Consider the following 22,839-nt stretch of genomic DNA (forward strand, 5'->3'; position numbering starts at 1 on the left):
CCATATGTAACAGCAAAAAACCTTTATTCATACTTCGCTTGAATTCTCACAGTCAGGCTGACCTCTCTTTGCAACTACACGGCACAGCAAACATGGCAATGAACGTGTTCACTGAGATCACGGCAAAATATTGAATTTGTTCCGAACTTGTAACTCAAGACGAACGGAGTCGACATTTAGTTAAATCACTACAAATATAATCGCCAGATATATCCTATATCTGAAGCAAAATATTTACCCCATGTGGAAGAAAGTGCATTTGAAATCGTAGATAAGTATAACTTGTAATTCGAGAAATGTGACAGGAGAAGAAATACGTGGATAACTGTGGAAATAAATCGTTAAAACAGACCCACACTTTAATGTAAGTGTCAGCACTGATATAAATATTAGCTCATCATTGTCGTTATTCTGTGGGCAAAACGGTTTGCTGCCGATGCAGCCAGATCAATTCAAGAAGTTTTTTCCTCATTCAAGAGGTTTGAAACGTTATGTTCGTAATTGTTGACTTAAGGCAAAAGTTTTGATATCGGCCATCAGGGAAAAGTACACTCCATTACGCTTTATTTTAAATAAATGCGCGTCACAACCTCATTATTGCACCTTGCAAAGGAATCCAATCGACATAAAATTTTCATAAATATCAATGTATTGACAATTTTAATGGGAAACTGTTTTCATTTGGTATTGTTCATTACGTGGATTGATATTTGCTGTACCATATCCTAAATGCTATATGCTAGTCGGAAACCCATTTTATTTGATACATTTATACACAGAAATGAATTTTAGATTCATTATCAATCTTTGCATTTACAAATATGCACCAGCTCTTTTGTTGTGAAAAAAATATCCGTCATAAAGAAGAAAGATGAAATCGACCTTTTCACTAATTGCCTTGGCTACGTATTTGATATCGTCTTCTTCGGCGCTCTCCCGGAAACATACCGAAGCAAAAAAATAGAAAACAAATGAATGTTTTGTTCCTAATAGTGCCTTTTGTGGAACTAGTGAGACTAAAATGTGAATGTTTACTTGAGTCTCTTTCAATCATCTGTGAACGTTGAAATTCGTTTCCACCGTGTGTCTGACAACTCTGTACATTTATGATAGTATAAATAAGGCCCTCATTGCTATACATGTTTAATTGCTATGTTTGTGAAATGAACACACATCGATACTGAATAAGGAGTTGGGATACAGTATACCATAGAAGGCAGTAACGCAGTAAAGGCTTGAGGAAGTGACAGCAATAGCAATACACATTACTTTCGGTGTCAAGTCACGACAAACAGTGAGAAGTTCAAATCTCTTATGATATTGTAAAGGACATACTTCTGATATGTGCAGAGTTTCCGTTCACCACTCATGTCTAGTAAGCATTCCAAGGCTAATACTAAGAGCTGTATCTGAGTATCTATTAAAGACTGCACGCCGCTTCAGTATCTTGGACCATTAACTGAAAACGATCCAGCAATCTTACTGCTAGTAAGAATCAATGCAGTTATGAATGCGTGAAAGTACGATAATCACTCTTGATTCGAAAATTTTGCCGTGATATTTGGGGGAATTTAAAATGATAAGAGCTTTAACTATTAATAGTATTTCTTTTTATTTTATCCACGAAAACATTATCATCATGATCTTCTTATTAAATTATGTTGGAATATTAATGAAACTTGAAATTTGCTGACAAGACAACTTATGGCGAGACTAAGACTCAGTTGTCAACAATAACATTAGACACTCTAAGACACATGCTTTATTGAGTTCCGACAATATTTTAAGAATAGAACAAAATGCTTTAAAACACAAAAATACTGTTAATGTTGCAAAGGTTAAAGCTGACAGATCTTGAATGTTAACGTTGATGTGAAATGCTACATGTCATAATGGGCAACATTACCGTTTTGATAGACGAAACTTTCGATGATGAATGATCATATGTCATGCTATGTGTGTGGATGTTTCATCATATACTTGGTCATTGGCTCAATGTGGTCACATCAGAATCGGTTCTGCATCGATGATACACATTAAATGAATACTTGAGCTCCTTTACAGTGATATATGATACTGAGAGAGCATGGATGAACCACAAACCATCTCTCCTTGTCAGTTTATCGAGTGAGCGTGACTCAATGATCTAGGCAATTACAAAAAGTCATCAATTCCTTTCTACTCCTACTCTGGACATCGATTACATTGATGATAGTAATTACTACACAGAAAGAAAACCATCAAGTCATTAATGAAATGAAACGTTCAATAATCATTGATAGCATTCACAAACACAGCGAACTGTATGCAAACATACTAACTGTATGTTGTTACTCATCCATTGAAGACAACAAAAATCTCCGAGAAAGCAAACCCGTAGAAACACAATGAATAATCATATATTATCTACCCTTCTAAAGATTAAGCTTCACTGTAGTTTTGATGAGTATCACGTGACATGATGTTGCCTGTTAGCTGACTTGCTGGTGTCAGATGTTGCTAAGATGTCTGACTATGTACATCTGATAAAAATATGATGTGCGCTTTTTTCTGAAATAGTCCAGCACCTTTGAAAAGGGTGTCCATATGTTAACTGCAGGCAAAGGCTTCGAGTATGAGTAAAAAATAATGAAAATAATTTTCCAATCAAGCTATTTAAAGTCACTATATCCGCGCTTTCGTAGAGCCGTTAAATTTATTATTTAAATTAAATATATGTACGCACTTCTATGAGTGTGTAAATTATATGTTACATTTTCTTAGACGATATGGCAGGAGGGAAAGCATTCATAGTCCATTTCTCATTGCCTAATTTCTTCGTAAAGGACTAACCATCTATAGCTCAAGCCACATCAACAAATCTGCTTGTATTTTATGCCCGTTTTACAACTCGGAAATGCAGCTATGGACAACGTGAACACCATTTGAAGTAGCTTGGGCTGATCCTTATTCTACATGTACGTTTACGCAGCTTTCTATTGAACACTTTCAAAAAAAAATTCACCCAAGATAAGAAAAGTAACAAGTCTGTTTTTCGACAAGACTTATCCGCAGTGCGTAGTAAAGGGGAATGGTATCGGAACACCAATCGGTATGGCCTGACATAACCGAAACTGACTCAATCTGCAAAATGGAAATTTGACTTGCTAATAGTCGGGGGATTATGTAATCAACAAATAATGTCAAAGAAACAAACCAAAAACAAACCAAAAAAACAAAAAAAAAAAAAAACAGCAAACACTGCATGCATTTGATTTCCATAACTCGGATGTCAAGCAAAATGTACAGGAACACATTTGGTCATAGTTTTTAGTCGCTCTGCAGTTATGTCGTTTTTGTACATTTGTTCATCATGGGTAACGCGGCTTATTCTATAACGCTACTTGTAAATACAGCCTTGCGATATGCCACGTATAACTTATTAAGAACAATTTAGAGCTGCCATAAGGTCAAGAAATCCTGAAATATTTAAATACTTTGTAAATACAGTGAGCATGAACTTGATAAATATTATCCATGTGACTTCAGTAAACAAATGTCTTCTTTTCGGTCAGCGAAACACGTCCACAAAACACCTGAGGATATAATCATTGGGGTTACTGTTCCTAACCAATTCAATTAGAGAAAGCCATGTACGCTAATACCATTGAACCACCGTGCCATAAATTATCCATCGTCTTCAAGAAGCACATGTAAACACAAGTTTCAGCGATAGGTCAATGCCGATATTGCTTCAGGCGATGGGTACGCCTAACTATAACCTTGCGTGCTTTCCCTGGAGCATCAGACGACTTAATTGTCTGTGCCAACAAAGCGTTGATATGTTTACCTACGCATTCGTCTGAGTGCATATCGGTAAATGATAATGTACTTGACTGAATCACCTAATTTAATCGACTTTAACGCAAACTGGCAATCTCGCCCCGCGGCTCACACTAATTCTTGAAAATAGGGAACGGCGACCCTAACAGTATACCAGAACGGCCTTTGTAACCCATACATTTCCATTAAGGTATGAACTTATGTTTACAAACACGAGTTATATATATATATAGACACAAAATGTATACAATGTGCCCTCCCGGTTATCACCATAATGGCTTTATGGCAACCTCTGAACTTGGGCACAGAGAGTACGGTTACACATTGTTGAGGATTGAAAATATGGACTCACCAGAGTGCTCCAACGGCAATACATACCATGAGCGAAGCATAGTGCCAACAGTGAACGCCCCTTATATTACGCAAGAGGCTGCCCAACAATCTCAGAGTGCTCTAACTACTATTAAAGCAGTGAGCGAAATACACAAAATGTATACAATGTGCCCTCCCGGTTATCACCATAATGGCTTTATGGCAACCTCTGAACTTGGGCACAGAGATATATAAGATATATAAGATATATAAGGTTCTTGTATATATATATATATATATATATATATATATATATATATATATATATATATATATATATGGCTGGATAGATAGATATATAGATAGACAGACAGACAGACAGACAGACAGACAGACAGACAGACAGATAGATAGATAGATAGATAGATAGATAGATAGATAGATAGATAGATAGATAGATAGATAGATAGATAGATAGATAGGTAGATAGATAGATTTAGTGACCTAAGGTTACTGAATGCTACACTTATTCAATTAAACCCATGACTTAAGGTTACTGAATGCTACACTTATTCAATTAAACCCATTATTGAAACAAAAAGCAAATCAAACCCTGTTAAGATAGTATGCGTCTCGAAAGTGATAGACTTAAACATTTGCTTAAACTTTCCTCAAGGAATCTTCCAACCATTTTCTTTCTAAATCAAGAATAAAAATAGGGGGTCACCGTGCAAATTTTGTTAGTGGAGCAACAAATTACCCAAGATTTACCGATACTTGAAATTCAAAATGACCCGCCATCCAATCCCTATGTTAACTCTATGGGGGAAAAATAAAATATTCGATTTTTTTATAAACTAAGACGGTGAAAGGTTTTCTTACACCAAGAGCTTAAAAATGAGCCCCAACAAATGGGAGATCACAAAAAACTGTAAAAGTTTAAGAGTCCAAATATCTGTCGCCGAGTAAATGCCCGGCAAAGAGACGAATGAGCATTACCGTTAAGGTGAAGCATAACTTTATACTTGAACAGTAGGGTGGTATGGTATAGCGTTGGCTAAAAGAAAAAGCTATTAATTGCAAAGGTGCCAGGAAAACTTGTATCCGGTATGTCTGGTGGGAGAGGACAATGCTAAGTTTGGATCAAATATCAGCGGTCTTTATCCACCTGTCGCTAAAGTTTAAAGTATTTCATCCAATCATATAGCTTCCCTTACGATTTAATATAAATGGCGTACCAACCGAATTTAAGGTGAGACAGACAGCGAGACCAAAATATTTATTGGCAGATATACCAGAATGTGGAAATATAGAAATGGAGCAGGGAATACTGAAAGAAGTACTAGTTTTCAGTAGGGTAATTTGTCCACCAACGTTTGATTGTACATGTATTTCGACCCCTATTAGCTTGTAGAACGATCTGACTTATTGTACACATTTACTATACAGTACTTGTAATTTACAGATATGTGGTCTTGAAAACTAAGCGTATTTTAGTTTGGATTTTGTCAACCAATCAAGCGAATAGCATGAATTCGTAATGATAAAGTAAATATAAACAATTCGAAGGTTCTTGTAGACGGTTTGTCACGGAAGAGCAATAAAAAACTTAAGAGTATCATTACGCTTGACTGCACCTCATTACTATCGATTTTGTACGGCTGCAACCTCCGAGCTGCCTGTAATGAGCCAAGATAATCACCAAAACAGCTCATTAGCCTAAATATATAACATTTAGTTGTATCATCACCTCGGGGTTTCGTCGAATGAAATCGGAGACTGCATTGTGTTTTAAAATGTAATCAAACCAATATCAATTGAAGTATGCCACAATCAATGGACATAGTACTCCCTTTGCAATATCAATGGACGTAGCACTCCCTTTGCAATATCAATGGACGTAGTACTCCCTGGAGGTACTACTCTCTATGCAATATCAATGGACGTAGGACTCCCCATGCAATATCAATGGATGTAGTACTCCCCATGCAACATCAATGGACGTAGTACTCCCTTTGAAATATCAAGAGACGTAGTACTCCGTATGCAATATCAATGGACGTTGTACTCCCTATGCAATATCAATGGACGTAGTACTACCTATACAATGCAATGGACATAGTACTCCCTATTATTGTACTTGGGCCTCAGCCAAGTACATTTGTTTTCATTCCGTGGGAAAAAACTCTGTAAGGTATAACCATTCCTGGCTGAGACCAGGGAGGGCAAAATGTCTTGGCTTCATCTTTCTTGGCATAATAAATGGCGTAATGATGTTAACTGAATGGAAGTGCTGCTCTCAGCCAGTCTTGAATAAGTGAGATGTGAATATTAATGCTTCTCTATCTGAGTTTTTGCCACAAAATCTTCTGAATATAATCAAAATGTGCATCGAAATGCAACAATTAATGCACCCTCCGTTTCCTAGTCGATGGCACGACCCTTGCTACACCCACTGGACGAGCCAAAGTGGGAGGGGTAATTTCAGTTTGGTCGAACAAGAGGGCTCGAGACCAGAATTTAACATTTAAACTTGAAACATGTTTAATCGCTGACAAGATGTGGACTAGTGTTAATCAAAGTAAAATTGTGAAAAGGAAAGGTTTTATATCCCGGACACAATGAAAAACATTACGACTGGAAACTGTACCCCCAGTTGAGAATAGTAATGCCCACAGCGATGGAGAACACTTATCCTTGAGCTGAGAAAACCAGACCATCATTTCGAAATAGAGCTGCAGATTCGAGAAGCTCGTTCAAAATAGCTAGGTACACCCCAAGGGGTGGTTTCGAGTTTTGAGGGCAAATTTCGCCTCCTTCATATAGAAATCGTACGTTTGTTTTCCCAGGAGAACACACCATTTGACACAAAATTTGCATGTAAAGGGGTCGCCAGTAAGCACGTGGTCAAATCTGGCATAAGAAACAATATGAAATGTTGAGTAAAGCCAGTCCAAAATAACTGATTTGAACTTGGTGTTTTGTAATTTATACCACTGCAGTAACATTACCTTTGTTTGACAACATCACACAATGTAATACGTTTTGAAACTGAATACTCCGACGTATTCTGTGTCTCCTTTGCTAAAAAATACGGTATGCCGATTACCATGTAAGGAGATGATGACGTCAAGACAGATTTGTAGTGCGTTTGGTCCTGGATGGTGCACGAAGTTTTGTCAAGGTAGCTTGTGTATTTATTTCCTAAATGGGAGAGATTAGGGTCGATCTAAACGAAGGCCGAAGAATGTTATGATACTCTAAGCGAGCGCTGAACTCTAACGCGAATGGTTGGATAATTTGGAGGATGTCTAGAGTATTGAATTTCAACTGCGTCACAAGTTTGCGAAATGAGTATTCCGTCGAACGGTCAACGAACGATATTTTAGAAATCTGGAGACATGGCACATCGCATTTAGTATTTTATATTTTACAAAAGATTTAAGAAGCAATGATTTTGTCGAAAATTCTGAAAAAAATATAGGAAGATTTGATCGCGAACACATTTTCACTTGGGGTCAACTAGCCCTGCGTACGATGCTGTGTGTTCCGCTACAGCTAATCGCCCCGCTCACCACAGCCCTGCAAAGACCCGTACGTAGGGTCGGTGACTTCAAATCCATTTTGGGACTTGACGTAAAAACTTAAAAAAGCCAAATTACTGCCGAAATTCAGCGTTCTTGGGCCCAAGTCGTATCCCAGCCTACCTCAGCTACTCGATCGCTTCCAAAAATGACAGTCTTTTATTCACTTCTCGTAAATAACCGTCGATGTCGGCAACTCTCTCGCTAGCCCTGCGTACGATGCTGTGTGTTAGCTGTAGCACATAGCATCGTACGCGCGCGGGGCTAGGGGTCAACATGGGGTCGCAGCCATGTTGCCTCAAAACTTATTTCTGTCTGCACTCAAAACTCAAAAATGTCGGATATGAACCTGAAAAATCGATGCAATTTTGTCAAACTTCGGCGAAATTTCAGCCTATAGACAAAATTTCATCCAGGTAAGGTAAATTTACTGAAATTTGATCGACAAATAATCCTGAGCTTGAACGTGACAGCTCGCCTTCCTTCTCCGGGAAGTCAAGCATCCAGCTGCCCATACACAGTTGCACAGGCGCCTAAACCGTGAGTCCATCAGTGAGTCCATCGGTTCACGCAGATATCTCAGACATTTTGACAAAATATCATGTGACCTTGGTGACCTTTGACCTCAAATATACATTATTGTCCATAACTCTCAGTAACCACAAGTGCTAAACCTTTCATATTTGGTATGATGGGACACCTTATGACGCCACATATTGTACTTATTAATTATGCACATATCTAATTTTGAGCGAGCCAATAGAGCTAGAGGTCTGATTTTTGGTATATAGGGATAAGTTAACAATATAATTTGTTTGACAAAACGTCACCTGACCTCAATGACCTTTGACCTCAAATATACATATTTGTCCACAACTCAGTAACCACAAGTGCTACATCCTTCATATTTGGTATGATAAGACACCTTATGACACCACATATTGTACCTCATTAATTATGTGCATATCTAATTCTGAGCAAGCCAATAGAGCTGGATGTCCGATTTTTGGTATATAGGGATAACTATAGGGTAGAAATCTAAATATGCCCATCTAAATATTAGACATCTACCATCGAGAACAAAAGAAATCTGCTGTAATTTGAATATTTAAGGAGTTTAAGCAATTTCCACTATAAATAAAGAACCCCTGCCTCAAACTCCACAAAAGTTGCTAGACATATTTTGCCGTTGTCATGCCATTGCTTCGTTTAATAACCAGTTAATCAAATGCCTAATTGACAGGAGGAAATTCAAGACCATATTTGAATAGTAGTATATATTGTCCTCAAAATTACTGTATCATGGCCCAAGTACTCATTGCCTTCAGCAATACTGCCTTGTTGTACTTGGGCCTCAGCCCAAGTACATTTGTTTTCATTCCGTGGGAAAAAACTCTGTAAGGTATAACCATTTCTGGCTGAGACCAGGGAGGGCAAAATGTCTTGGCTTCATCTTTCTTGGCATAATAAATGGCGTAATGATGTTAACTGAATGGAAGTGCTGCTCTCAGCCAGTCTTGAATAAGTGAGATGTGAATATTAATGCTTCTCTATCTGAGTTTTTGCCACAAAATCTTCTGAATATAATCAAAATGTGCATCGAAATGCGACAATTAATGCACCCTCCGTTTCCTGGGCGATGGCACGACCCTTGCTACACCCACTGGACGAGCCAAAGTGGGAGGGGTAATTTCAGTTTGGTCGAACAAGAGGGCTCGAGACCAGAATTTAACATTTAAACTTGAAACATGTTTAATCGCTGACAAGATGTGGACTAGTGTTAATCAAAGTAAAAGTGTAAAAAGGAGAGGTTTTATATCCCGGACACAATGAAAAACATTACGACTGGAAACTGTACCCCCAATTGAGAATAGTAATGCCCACAGCGATGGAGAACACTTATCCTTGAGCTGAGAAAACCAGACCATCATTTCGAAATAGAGCTGCAGATTCGAGAAGCTCGTTCAAAATAGCTAGGTGCACCCCGTAAGGGGTGGTTTCGAGTTTTGAGGGCAAATTTCGCCTCCTTCATATAGAAATCGTACGTTTGTTTTTCCAGGAGAACACACCATTTGACACAAATTTGCATGTAAAGGGGTCGCCAGTAAGCACGTGGTCAAATCTGGCATAAGAAACAATATAAAATGTTGGGTAAGCCAGTCCAAAATAAACTGATTTGAACTTTTGTGTTTTCTAATTTATACCACTGCAGTAACATTACGTTTTTTTGACAACATCACACAATGTAATACGTTTTGAAACTGAATACTCCGACGTATTCTGTGTCTCCTTTGCTAAAAAATACGGTATGCCGATTACCATGTAAGGAGATGATGACGTCAAGACAGATTTGTAGTGCGTTTGGTCCTGGATGGTGCATGCACGAAGTTTTGTCAAGGTAGCTTGTGAATTTATTTCCTAAATGGGAGAGATTAGGGTCGATCTAAACGAAGGCCGAAGAATGTTATGATACTCTGAGCGAGCTGAACTCTAACGCGAATGGTTGGATAATTTGGAGGATGTCTAGAATGATCTCGTCTCATTAAGATTATTTGGCGGTCAGTATTGAATTTCAACTGCGTCACAAGTTTGCGAAATGAGTATTCCGTCAAACGGTCAACGAACGATATTTTAGAAATCTGGAGACATGGCACATCGCATTTTTATTTAAGTATTTTATATTTTACAAAAGATTTAAGAAGCAATGATTTTGTCGAAAATTCTGAAAAAAATACAGGAAGATTTGATCGCGAACACATTTTCACTTGGGGTCAACTAGCCCTGCGTACGATGCTGTGTGTTCCACTACAGCTAATCGCCCCGCTCACCACAGCCCTGCAAAGACCCGTACGTAGGGTCGGTGACTTCAAATCCATTTTGGGACTTGACGTAAAAAGCCAAATTACTGCCGAAATTCAGCGTTCTTTGGCCCAAGTCGTATCCCAGCCTACCTCAGCTACTCGATCGCTTCCAAAATGACAGTCTTTTATTCACTTCTCGTAAATAACCGTCGATGTCGGCAACTCTCTCGCTAGCCCTGCATACGATGCTGTGTGTTAGCTGTAGCACATAGCATCGTACGCAGGGCTAGGGGTCAACATTGCAACATGGGGTCGCAGCCGTGTTGCCTCAAAACTTATTTCTGACAGTGTCTGCACTCAAAACTCAAAAATGTCGGATATTACTGAAATTTGATCGACAAATAATCCTGAGCTTGAACGTGACAGCTCGCCTTCTCCGGGAAGTCAAGCATCCAGCTGCCCAATGCACAGTTGTCCATATGGCCAGGTTTATGAGATTGTTTTCAAGCGACGGCGGCAGACTGTACGGGGCTCTGGATATGAACCTACCGCCGGTGTAGCTGTAATAACTGTTGCGTTGTTTTTAGTGCCCACGGACGAAGTCCTGGGGGAGTTATAGTTTGGTCATGTCAGTCCGTCCGTCCGTCCGTTCATGCAGATATCTCAGACATGCCCTGGTCAATTTCTTTCAAACTTTGCACAAGAATAGTACCCAACCCCATACAGATGCACGTCGATTTGTTTCACAATGCGATCGAATTTGGCCGTGTTAGAGGACTTTTTAGTTTACACCTCCATAGACTCCCATGTATAAGGCAGTTCTCCATAGACTCCCATGTATAAGGCCAAGAAAATAAAAATTTAGTTTCTCATCGTATTCATATTGCCTAAAGGATGCAGTGACAGAGTTTTTTGTCCCCACTGATAAAGTCCAGGGGGCTTATAGATTGGGTCATATCCGTCTGTGAGTCCATCAGTGAGTCCATCGGTTCACGCAGATATCTCAGACATTTTGACAAAATATCATGTGACCTCGGTGACCTTTGACCTCAAATATATATATTTGTCCACAACTCAGTAACCACAAGTGCTACATCCTTCATATTTGGTATGATAAGACACCTTATGACACCACATATTGTACCTCATTAATTATGTGCATATCTAATTTTGAGCGAGCCAATAGAGCTGGAGGTCTGATTTTTGGTATATAGGAATAACTTAGCAATACAATTATTTTGACAAAATGTCACGTGACCTCAATGACCTTTGACCTCAAATATATATATTTGTCCACAACTCAGTAACCACAAGTGCTACACCCTTCATATTTGGTATGATGCGACACCTTATGACACCACATATTGTACCTCATTAATTATGTGCATATCTAATCTGAGCAAGCCAATAGAGCTGGATGTCCGATTTTTGGTATATAGGGATAACTATAGGGTAGAAATCTAAATATGCCCATCTAAATATTAGACATCTACCATCGAGAACAAAAGAAATTTGCTGTAATTTGAATATTTAAGGAGTTTAAGCAATTTCACTATAAATAAAGAACCCCTGCCTCAAACTCCACAAAAGTTGCTAGACATATTTTGCCGTTGCCATGCCATTGCTTCGTTTAATAACCAGTTAATCAAATGCCTAATTGACAGGAGAAAATTCAAGACCATATTTGAATAGTAGTATATATTGTCCTCAAAATTACACTATCACGGCCCAAGTACTCATTGCCTTCAGCAATACTGCCTTGTTATTATTATTATTAAAAATTGTTTAAAATGCACTACACATACGTCTCAGCACATTATACATAGCTGTATAAAATAATTTAAAAAATACAACCACACTAAAAAATTAAAACAGAAAATTACACATAAAACTGAGTGAAAAGGTAGGTTTTCAAACTGCGCTTAAAACTATCTACACTTCTGGCGGTCTTAATTTCAAATGGCAAATCATTCCATAGTAAGGGTGCACATACTGAAAACGCCCTCTGACCATATGTCTTGTTAAAGTTGCCACGGGACTGGGTTAAACATAATTTGTCACTCGATCGCAGGTCTCTGGCAGGTACATATAAATCTAATAAATCTCTCAGATAAATAGGTGCACTTCCATGGACAATTTTGAATGTAAGCAACAGAATTTTAAATCTGATGCGGGCCTCTACAGGTAACCAATGTAAATCTTTGAGAACGGGTGTGACATGATCAAATTTGCTCGTACGAGAAACTAACCTCGCCGCAGCATTCTGTAAAGACTGTAGTCGAGCAAGTTGTCCTTTAGGGATACCAAACAATGCAATATCAATGGACGTATAGTACTACCTATGCAGTATCAATGGACGCAGTTCTCCCTATGCAATATCAATGGAGGAAGTACTCCCTATGCAATATCATTGGACGCAGTACACCCTTTGCAATATCAATGGACGCAGTACTCCCTATGCAATATCAATGGACGTAGCACTCCCTTTGCAATATCAATGGACGTAGTACTCCCTTTGCAATATCGAAGGAGGTAGTACTACCTATGCACTATCAATGGTGGTAGTACTCTCTATGCAATATCAATGGAGGAAGTACTCCCTATGCAATATCATTGGACGCAGTACACCCTTTGCAATATCAATGGACGTAGCACTCCCTTTGCAATATCAATGGACGAAGTACTCCCTTTGCAATATCAATGGACGTAGTACTCCCTTTGCAGTTTCAAAGGAGGTACTACTCTCTATGCAATATCAATGGACGTAGTACTCCCTTTGCAGTTTCAAAGGAGGTAGTACTACCTATGCACTATCAGTGGAGGTACTACTCTCTATGCAATATCAATGGACGTAGGACTCCCCATGCAATACCAATGGACGTAGGACTCCGCATGCAACATCAATGGATGTAGTACTCGCTATGCAATATCAATGGACGTAGTACTCCCTTTGCAATATCAATGGACGTAGTACTCCTATGCAATATCAATGGACGTAGCACTCCCTTTGCAATATCAATGGACGTAGTACTCCCTTTGCAGTTTCAAAGGAGGTAGTACTACCTATGCACTATCAGTGGAGGTACTACTCTCTATGCAATATCAATGGACGTAGGACTCCCTATGCAATATCAATGGATGTAGTACTCCCCATGCAACATCAATGGACGTAGTACTCCCTTTGCAATATCAATGGACGTAGTACTCCTATGCAATATCAATGGACTTTGTAATCCCTATGCAATATCAATGGACGTAGTACTACCTATACAATATCAATGGACGTTGTACTCCCTATGCAATATCAACGGAGGTAGTACTCCCTATGCAATATCAATGGACGTTGTACTCCCTATGCAATATCAATGGAGGTAGTACTCCCTATGCAATATCAAAGGACGTAGTACTCCCTATGCAATATCAATGGACGTTGTACTCCCTATGCAATATCAATGGAGGTAGTACTCCCTATGCAATATCAAAGGACGCAGTACTCCCTATGCAATATCAATGGACGTTGTACTCCCTATGCAATATCAATGGAGGTAGTACTCCCTATGCAATATCAAAGGACGCAGTACTCCCTATGCAATATCAATGGAGGTAGTACTCCCTATGCAATATCAATGGACGTTGTACTCCCTATGCAATATCAATGGAGGTAGTACTCCCTATGCAATATCAAAGGACGCAGTGCTCCCTATGCAATATCAATGGACGTTGTACTCCCTATGCAATGTCGATGGACGTAGTAATCCCCATACAATATCAATGGACGTAGTACCTTCTTTGAAAATATCAAAGCAAGCGACTGTTTTGGCGAAGTGAACTTGAACACGCCAGTCTGCAAAATCGTAATTAACAGTGACCGGACACGCCCACGCGTCAACAGCAATATTCTCTCACGCACATTGATATCAAGCATAAATTTTCATTTCTGTTATCGGCAGTGTGTTTAATTTTGATCCCTTCTAACATTTTGAATCTTTTGTGACTACAAAATTAATACATTATGTTCGCCCGATCAAACTATTATGCATGCCGATCCCAAGAGACTGTTTTATCCTTCCGTGTCTGAAAAAACCTTGTTCCTCTGTGTCTGGGTTATTATAATTTGACTTGCACAGTTTTGCTGTCCAACTATCGTGTCACGATTTGACGATGATTTTTATCTACTTTAAAAGTACGTCTGATTTAGTGCATCCAAAAGACGGCAATGTCTCACTGTAAAGTCTTATTACAATTTGAAGTTGTTCCTTTTATGAAGATACAGACAAATGAATTGAGTGAAAGGGGAAAACTTTTTGTCGCAGTGTTATTGTTATAGAACCTAGTCATGTGACGTCCTGCTGTTTATCGATTGTTCACAGAAGAATACTGCAGCTTGAAGCGTTTTAGATGTTCATCCGTGTAGAGAATGGTTGTTGCCACACAGAGACATCCATGCATGTGTCACATGCAGAGAAAATATACCAGCGTCTACATTTCAGAGAATACGTTTTTGAACAATGAACAGTCCATACAATATATCGCGGGACATAAAGTAAACATGACAACGGGTATCCTTCTTTCATCCATAAATGCCTGGCAGTCAGTCAACTCACATTTCATCAAGTCTCCTGTCGGTGTCTGCGATACTGTAAATATTATTTAATGGCACATATTTCCTATGAAGCAAGGCAATATAAATACGAAATCTTGCTGGACAGTCGAAGTCAGTTACTGGGGATATTATGTCCAAGTTGCGTGAAGTTTTTTACACATATTGAGTTGAATTTTATATTATTTGACCAACATTCGCGTTAACACCCAATCACAGACAACTCTTGTGAGTTACTTCCATATCTTTCCATCTCATTGATTAAACAGGCCTTGATCAGATCGATATGTTAACCATCAAAGTTGTCAGAGAAACACTGTGCACTGACGCAGAGCTTTAATGACGCGACCTAATACGTATAAATTGACCAAGAATCACCTCAACATTTCACCTTTCATTTTTTCTTTATGCTAGGTCTTAGCCATGTACAGCGCACAAAAGTCAATCAGTTGGAGATTTTCAGTTGACTTAAATGTTGACACAATCCTTTTAATTTTTCCTGCATCATCTAATGTGGTTTACAGAAAGCTACCATTTTTTCAATTGATTTTCAATATGTCCGGAGATACAACATGGTGATCTTTGTCTTGCTGAATTGTTGATTAAAGAATGCACTGAAATTTTTACCCCTGCAGGGGTAGCCAATCAACCGCTTTCAGAAATGGTAATCAGAAGTATTAATACACATATACGCCATTAAAACGTGCATTGAAAAAGTAAATTTGGGAAAAGTAACCGTCCGAATATGGAAAAAATCCCTTGCCCTGTTTTTCCTTCTCCCGGTTTTAAATAAGGAAATGTGCCCTCTAAACCCACTTTTCTGAGTACATAATGACAAGCCTGTTTCTGATCTTGTATGTCATGAGGGAATACACACATACATCAAGGCTACCTCTGTAGCTGTGCATGCAGACGCCATCATCTTTGTCATGTCTAATCTATTGAATGAACACGCACCATTTACTAGATTTCAAAAGATTAATGTCATCTCAAGGTGATAAACATCCATTTACTTGTTCAAAGTGATCTTATTGACGATTTCCCGAAATCATTTCCACTGTCAACTTCTACAACCAAACAATTCTTGCTCACAGATCCAACTTTTAGTCGTTATACGTCAAAGGTGAAAGTATCCTGACTCAACCTAAGGCGTGGATCCATGAATTAACACACTGTCAGTTCGATCAAAACGTTGATCTCCCGAACATGACACCGGGAACAGTGGGTACCTAATGGGCTGTGTATGTCGAGCAAAATGAAATGTTCCTACATCAATTGACAGGGAATATTTAGAATTTCTGTAAACATTTATGACAATTACAAGTTTACAGTCTACACAGTGAACAAATTACCATTTCGGAAAAATACCATGAAACAAAAGGAAGAATGTCTGTAGATTTCCTTTGCTTTTATCACTGTTTGATCATCAGAAAGTAATTTTCTTCATATTGGTGAGATCAAAGAAATGAATTTAATATTAGCTAAGGTAAATATATTAACTATATGTATAGCGAAAAGCAAGGGCATTGGGGAATTTCTGGTTCTTAGCAAACTTTATTATTGAATTACTGTAATTTAATGAAACTTGCTTTACCCGGTGCATCGTTTCTTTCTCGGCGTGTTTGTAAAATTATAACTGATAGTTTTGAACCAGGAGGCGGTTTGTCACATCTTTGTACGATAATGTGTTTTGATATTGTCAAAAACCACTCGATTGCCACATATCAAAGCAATGATAATGGCAAGACTATGTTTCAGCGTTTACTCTTCTGTCTGTATTATGTCTATTTTACCGTTTGTCTGTCTGTCTGTTGGTCTATCCAATTGAAATCACCATCTCCACATCTATATTTCTTTTTCTTCTTTTAAAGATGACATACCTCTTGTAACCTCAGCATGTGTCCCTTAAATTCAAAACTTTGTTACTCCCGCTAGTTTGTCTTTGCCTATATTTCTTGAGAGGGTCCATTATATGAGGTCACATTTTACCTTCAGAAATGAATTAATTGATGAATTTAATGTAACTTGAAACTAGCACACGTGAGTCAGTTCAGAAACACTCATCCCTTTCCCTGCGGGCCGTGTATCAACATAGCTAATCGGGCTTGAAGACACTATACAAGACTTCTCCTAACCTGCAAACTCTACTGTCGGCGTTGTCATTAAACAAAACATAAATGACAGCTTTTAAATAAACATAACTATTCTATAATAAACGTTAAAAAATCATTCGCATTCAAAAAGCAGATCAGCTTTCACAAATGCAGTGCGGTTCATGATTTAAAGAAACCTGTCAAATCTTGACGGTACGTTTGGGGATCTCTCAACTACAAAGAGGATGTTGTAGCGGAAATAGCGGTGTCTGCTTGAAGTGGAACCAATACAAAGGCGGTATACGTTAAACAGCGGGACTCAACACAGCGGGATAGCAAGGCCTGTGATGTCATTATCGCAGTTGCCATGGCATCGATACCAGCAGTGCTTTGTTATATAGACACCGTGAAATACTGTCTCTTTACTATATTGGCTATGTATATTTCACCGATTTATAGACAAACATTCTTTTATTGATGTACATCACTCTGTCGTTTGTATATTTAGATTGGCTATCCGCAGGATATCATGTAACAGCGATAGAATATGACTGACTCAATAATGTTAATGAGACATTTTGGATGTGAAGCTTCTCTGTCAATGGGGACACAATATGGACGCCATTTGCACTGTGTTTTCGTTTCCATTTTGCTTTCGATTTGAACATATCATGATACAAAAATATGAAGGGAAGTGTCACAGAGGTCACTGATAAACTCACATGCAACATGCGGGTTTCATTTACATACATTATGGCCTAGCCATCACCAGTGCATGTTGCATGCAACTTTAAATTAATGAAGACATTAAGGAAGTAGGTTGATATCTGGGACACCTACATTAGGATGTTAACCGATTCATAGATGTTTGTCAAGAGTAGGCCTATATAACACTTAGTAGTTTACCCTTGATCTCCTTGAGGACAGAATTACTTACCAGGGATCCCCGATGGAAAATAGAAACTCATTGTTCAATTATTGTGGGGCAACTTTCAACGATTTTGTTATATCAGGTAAGTAAAGCCGAAAATTATGTCATCAGTTTCGGTTTAGAGCTAACACGTGTGGTACATCCCATTATTATGTTGTCTTTCAGGAACAACACACTCGTTGTAGGAATTTGAGGGATATATTGGCACTCCGTAGTTTACACTAACTTAAGGCATCTAATTTAAGTCGTCACTCTGTTACGAAATTAATATTTACATAAAGGGTATTATATTTTTTCAAAACATTGGAGTGCTTACGCTATTTTTATTAGCGTGTTTAATTAAGTTGTCAATCACATAAACCAATCTTTGTCTATTGCATAATGTCCTTCAATAAAACTTTCATATTAAACGGTAATTTGTATTACACAAGGGAGTCCATGATGTCTTTTATATCATTTACAGCATACATCCGAAACAGGTCGGCAGCAATATATTATCTTTTGAGGAATGAATGTCTGAAATCCATGCCCTGAAATCTGCAGTGTCCTTCTTTAACGTACCGTCACTCTAATGCTTTCCAACTAAAATGCATCTAATTAATATTCCCACAATAAGCGTTCATACGTGTATTCCTATTGACTTATTTCTGAAAGATGCCATTCACAGGATTAGTAACACTATTTCTACGCTCTAATCAAAGTATGGGATATTATATACTTAGGAATAATGTAAATTAAATCCTACTCTTTTAGATTACTAAGAATTAATGACAGCTGCCTCTGAAATGTGTTTTACAAAAATGATCGATAAAGACGAAAACTACGCCTGTGTGTATGGAGTTAAACCCTTAATATCGTAGAATGGATGACGCAGAGCTTGTTAAACCATCAAAGGCACTGCCCTTCTTATATTCTTACACGGGTCAGCAGCTTTATAAAATCATCAGACTGCTTCTTTCTTATTATCCATAAACGCAAATTTGTCCTACTATTTTTAGAAATACATCTCGCAAAGACACAATTTTTATCAGTTCAGTTTGTTTAGGACAGTGTGGAGTATCGTTCGACCGTCTTGGTATTGACTTGAACTGTCTGACCCGCAAACGAAAAGTAGACATTCCAAACCTGGCTTCGGTTTGCTGTATTTATGACGAGACATTGGTTATACTACTGATTGTCTTTATTCTGAAACTTGCTGCAGGTTCTAAAATCTGATAGTTATGTTTAACAGACCTTTAAAGTGTCCGGCGTTTGCCTAAAATTATTATAATACTAAAGTACTGACTGTTGAGATGTTACTTTACCATATGCATTTCAACAGTATTCCCTTTAGAATTCTGAATGTTCTTGTTTTATTTTTGGATGTAATTGAGTACGATGCATCAATCACCTGGTATTTTCACTTCTTGTATATTTGCATTTGAACTGTCACAAAAAGAGACTAAGCTTCACGGAAGGAACTCTCGGGGTTTTAAAAACAATATACATAAATAGAAGTCTGTGAGGTCAAGGAGACATTGGATGCAAGCATTTGAAAAAATACGTTACTTGTTGTACTATATGCTTATCAAAACTGTAACTAATATTGAAAAGTCATACTGAAACACCCTTGCAATGACGTCACAATCTGTGACTGTCAGATGAACCATGATACACTTGAATGTTGACATCAGAAACTAAGCAAGAAAGTACTGTGATTAAATCTGTGACCGCACCATTTCTTTAAGCCATTCAGTCATTGCTTCCAGCACATATTCTTGCAACTGTTTACTTATTGCTTGTATATATAAGGGATCTACCTTACTTGTCTCCTCCTAAGATTTTTATTTATTTATTTATTTATTTATTTATTTATTTATTTATTTATTTATTTATTTATATGTTTTTATTTGTTTCTTTATTTTTCAAGAGTGTCTAAATGAAGCTATGTATGTGGAATAGTGCAACATACTGGATAAACATTCATACAACGAGGCGACTTCGCTTATACATAAAACGGTATCTTTTTGTGACACTGTGGATTGCGCATTCAATTTAAACGCCAGTGTGAAAAGTATAACCGCGGGTAGATATAGTGCGATGTAGCATATTTCTATTAATGTCGATTGTAAAACTTTGTAAGAGGTATCCTGAAATACACCATTCATTTTCTGCTACGGAAACATCAGAGACGTATTAAGTGCAATACAACCAATCCTGGTGACGCGAACTCGTTTAAGGGATAAGAAACTTTTCTGCGAGGATGTGTGGTGACCAAGATGACCTTTGATCTTGATTTAACAAGTAAACCTATAAATTAGTAGCTACAAGTACTACACCTTTTCTTTTTAGTGGGATGAAGCATCTGTATCGCACCACATTCTTTACGTCCTTAATTATACACATACATAATTCTGGGCTAGCTAATACTGTAGAGGTTTCAGTGGACAGGTAAGATTATTGGAGGAAACATCACAAAGATGACTTTTGGCCTCGATTTAAAAATATGCCTATAAATCAGTATTACATGTGCAACACACTTCATATTTGGTGGGATGAGGCATTTTTAGCGGTACATCCTGTTCTTCATTATTTGCATATCTATTAATTCTGGGGTAGCCAATAGAGCTAGTGGTCTGATTTTCAGTGGACAGGGGTGCCAATTGGAGCAAGTTTTTGGCAAAATGTCATGTGACCATGATGACCTTTGACCCCGAATTAACCAATATGCCAATACATTAATAACAATAAGTGCTACATCCTTCATATTTGGTAAGATGAAGAATAATGGCACCTCCAGTACCTCATTCATTATGTGCATATCTAATTATGTCGTTGAAAATAGAGCGATCGATTGGGCCCCAACTATTGCTGCTTGGAGCCATATTCTATATAACGTTTACCTCGTGAAAGCTTGATTTGTGATATTTAACATTTTTCTTGGGTAGAAAAAGCGGTTGGAATAGTTGTTGGAAATTGCATGACCATAGCAACTTTTGTCTTGGGTGTATTGGTCATTTAGCAAATTAATCAAAATCAAAAACACCAGCATGAAATGGACATAGTTTTAAAAAAAATATCTAAAGTTGTTTTAGACGAAAGAACGGGCAATGTCGCCAAGAAACTTGGAAAAGCTTTTAGTCAAGTAATTTTGTAATAAAAATGACTCAAGGAGCGTTACATCTTGTGAGGCACAATTGACATCATCATGTTAATTTTCTGAAAAAGGCATTTCATTATGTAAAATATGCATGAATGGTTGTTATAGTGATGTAGTGATATGATAAAAACACATTATCAAGAACATTTACTGAATGTAAAATAGTCTTCAGAAGACTAATATTCCCTGCTTTTGAGTTATATCTTTGACCTGTGACCAAAGTGACATTTTGCGGCCAAGCAATATATGGATTTTGAATAGATGTATTGACCTGTTATATTTTCTTTTCTATCAAATACATCAAAATGACGCTCTTTCACCACCTTGCAACATTCCATTCTTTTTTCGCAATACAAAATGCAGCCATTATTGATTACTTCATTCATACAGTTTGATTGATGAATACGGATAACATTAAGTCGAGACAATTTGACTGAAGTGATTACGTGTATTCAGTATATATGTTCTTAGCCTAATATAATATATTATGAAACCATAATATTATCATTTTCAGGGATCATTCCCCACTTCGAGCTACTCACCATACCATAAGAATCACAAATATACCTGGGACTGTCCCCTGCGTTGAGCTACTTATTAAAAGACATTGAACTATCACATTATCATTTTCTGAGACCATTCCCAGTCTGTTTTATAAGTTTTCTTGGACCGTTTGCTGCTCAAAGTTACTTATAATTCAATATTGTATTATCATTTTCTATGGCCATTCCCTGCTTGGTAGAGCGTTATGATACGATAATAAACGATCATATTATCATTTTCTGTGACCATTTCCTGCTTATTATTAAATGATATTACAGTTTTCTGGGTGTGTTTGCTGGTTAGAGCTACTTATAATTTAATATTAAACTATCATTCTCTGTGACCACTCCCTGCTTAGAGTTTAAGTTACAATACAATATTAAACAATCATATTATGGTCTTCTGGGACCGTACTTCCTGCTTAAAACCAACATATCATGGTTTTCTAGTTTTTTCTTCTTAGAGCTACTAATAATATAATATGAAACCATCATATTAGTGTTTTCTGTGACCGGTCCCTGCTGAGAGCTACTCATATTACAATATCAAACTATCATATTAAAGTTTATTAAAAAATGATATGCGTTTTCAGCTACCAAACTTTAGAGGCATTTTAGCAGAAACACACGATTTTTAGGCCTAACTGCACTAAATAGAGCTGCACTTGCATGGGGAGAATTAATTTACCTTAGACTTGGGATGAGCAAAATTATGTAAATGCCTTCAATAAAGTTGTGCCATGCTTGGAGTGACCTGTACTCGGAGTCATACTTCAAGACCCTTCTCCAATCTGGCACATGACTCTGATGAAAGTGGTCAAGCCAGTCAAATTAATGGACCCTTTACATGTTGTAAGTTTTACTGTTTGAATACCCCTTGATAATAGAATGGTATCTCCCTATTCTTCAGACAGCTGTTGATTAAAGTTTAGCCCTTGAACGTTTTATACAGATTCTGGATCAAGCCAATCAGTATAAGAAAACTTCACTATTGACATTATTTTTGTCCTATATC

At 37.7% G+C, this 22,839-nt stretch overlaps 1 protein-coding gene across 7 annotated transcripts in view; it reads left to right on the top strand.

The window, feature by feature from the left end:
• The window catches only part of LOC139136575 (metabotropic glutamate receptor 2-like), a 213,638-nt gene that overhangs the window by 126,715 nt on the left and 64,084 nt on the right, over positions 1-22,839 (top strand). The window lies entirely within an intron of this gene.

The sequence above is a fragment of the Ptychodera flava genome, chromosome 7, assembly GCF_041260155.1.
Source record: "Ptychodera flava strain L36383 chromosome 7, AS_Pfla_20210202, whole genome shotgun sequence".
NCBI classification, from domain to species: Eukaryota; Metazoa; Hemichordata; class Enteropneusta; family Ptychoderidae; genus Ptychodera; species Ptychodera flava.